At 44.6% G+C, this 2,048-nt stretch overlaps 1 protein-coding gene and 1 non-coding gene across 10 annotated transcripts in view; one reads left to right on the forward strand and one right to left on the reverse strand.

Annotated features, from left to right (window-relative positions):
• CWF19L1 (CWF19 like cell cycle control factor 1) overlaps positions 1 to 2,048 on the forward strand; it is a 33,857-nt gene that overhangs the window by 10,044 nt on the left and 21,765 nt on the right. The gene's annotated exons all lie outside the window — the stretch shown is intronic.
• On the reverse strand, positions 383 to 489 carry LOC119471740. The gene has a single exon (XR_005200810.1). It is a non-coding gene; the product is annotated as a U6 spliceosomal RNA (small nuclear RNA).

The raw sequence follows: 2,048 nt of genomic DNA on the forward strand, positions 1-2,048 counted from the left end.
CAAAGGACCCAAACTCATCGTTTTTGATGGCTGCATAATATTCCATGGTGTATATGTGCCACATTTTCCCTATCCAGTCTATCGTCGATGGGCATTTGGGTTGCCCATTTTCAAAACCACTCTTGAATTTTGCTTTTGTTCCCCATCCCCCCACCCTGCCACCTGCTGGTCTGCTGCCTCTTAGATCATTCAGCTCATTTTTTTCTCTAGAAAGCTTCTGCATTTCCTTTGCTGTAAAAGTCTCTCTCTCCTTCCCTGTCATAGTTCATCTTGGCCTTAGTCTCTGTTTGGCTATGGCCCTCATGTTAGCAGTCTTATTTTGCACTAATTTTATGGGGCTTCTTTAAGCAAAAATTGAAGGAAGGACTTTATTTGTTGTTGTTGTAACGTGGAACTCTTCATGAATTTGTATGTCATCCTCATTCAGGTGCCATGCTAATATTCTCTCTATCTTTCCAGCTTCAGTATATGTGCTGCTGAAGTGAGCACTGTTTTTTTATTTTTATTTTTATTATTTTTTTTGAGACGGAGTTTTGCTCTTGTTGCCCAGGCTGGAGTGCAATGGCACGATCTCGGCTCACCGCAACCTCCGCCTCCCAGGTTCAAGTGATTCTCCTGCCTCAGCTTCCTGAGTAGCTGGGATTACAGGCATGCACCACCATGTCTGGCTAATTTTTTTTGTATTTTTACTAGAGACAGGGTTTCTCCAGACTGATCTCAAACTCCCAACCTCAGGTGATCCGCCTGCCTCGGCCTCCCAAAGTACTGGGATTACAGGCATGAGCCACCGCACCTGGCCTGCTTTTTATTTTTAACTACAGGTGTGAGATACACATTTTGAAATTCTGTTGTAGATTTTAACATGGGCCTGACTTGTGGCAGTTCTTGGTATAATTTTTAGATTTGGGTTAAGGGCGTTACTGTAGATATTTGGCAGCTATTTTACTATGTAAATTTAGTGTTAGGAGTAGAAAGAGCAGATGAGGTACTTGGGTTATTTCTGTGAAATAGATTTTTTGGATCCAGTAGGAGGATCAAGCAATGAACTTGGTAGTGAACATGAGATGGTGAGCTTGAAGTACTGGCAGGACATTCAACATATAGTTGGAAGTGAGAGTTCTTTTTTTCTTGAGATGGAGTTATTCCCCTGTTGGATTGCAATGGCACAGTCTCGGCTCACTGCAATCTCTGCCCCCTGGGTTCAGGCGATTCTCTTGCCTCAGCCTTCCGAGTAGCTGGGATTATAGGTGTGTGCCACCATGACTGGCTAATTTTGTATTTTTTAGTAGAGACAGGGTTTCACCATGTTGTTCAGGCTGGTCTCAGACTCCTGACCTCACGTGATCCAACTGCCTTGGCCTACCGAAGTGCTGGGATTACAGGCATGAGCCACCTTGCCCAGCCCGAGAGTTCTTTCTAGAGTATCAATGTTGAAGAGTATAGACTTTGGGGAGTTGGTCCCATAATGATGAAAAACAGAGCTGAGAAGAGGATCAAATTATTAAGGAAGAAATACAATCAGAAGGGAAGCAGGTAGATGATAGTACCTTGATAGGTGGGGATGGGATGGTATATCTTCATCTAGGGGGTAGAAAAAGAGACATAAAAGTACTTAGAGTACTGTTTGAGAGGTAAAGATATTGTCAACTTCATAGAATCTAAGTGAAGAGAACATAATTTCAGGAGAACATGGGCATATATAGGGGTGACCTTTAAGACAATGATAGGAGAGGGAAACTGATTGCAGTGGGTTAAGGAACTAATTAAAAGGTAAAGTAGGCCAGGCGTGGTGGCTCACGCCTCTAATCCCAGCACTTTGGGAGGCCAAGGTGGGTGGATCACGACGTCAAGAGATCAAGACCATCCTGGCCAACATGGTGAAACCCCGTCTCTGCTAAAAATACAAAAATTCGCTGGGCGTGGTGGCGCATGCCTGTAGTCCCAGCTACTCAGGAGGCTGAGGCAGGAGAATTGCTTAAACCTGGGAGGCAGAGGTTGCAGTGAGCCGAGATTGTGCCACTGCACTCCAGCCTGGCGACAGAGTGAGA

Source organism: Cebus imitator, unplaced genomic scaffold (assembly GCF_001604975.1).
Source record: "Cebus imitator isolate Cc_AM_T3 unplaced genomic scaffold, Cebus_imitator-1.0 Scaffold71, whole genome shotgun sequence".
NCBI lineage: Eukaryota > Metazoa > Chordata > Mammalia > Primates > Cebidae > Cebus > Cebus imitator.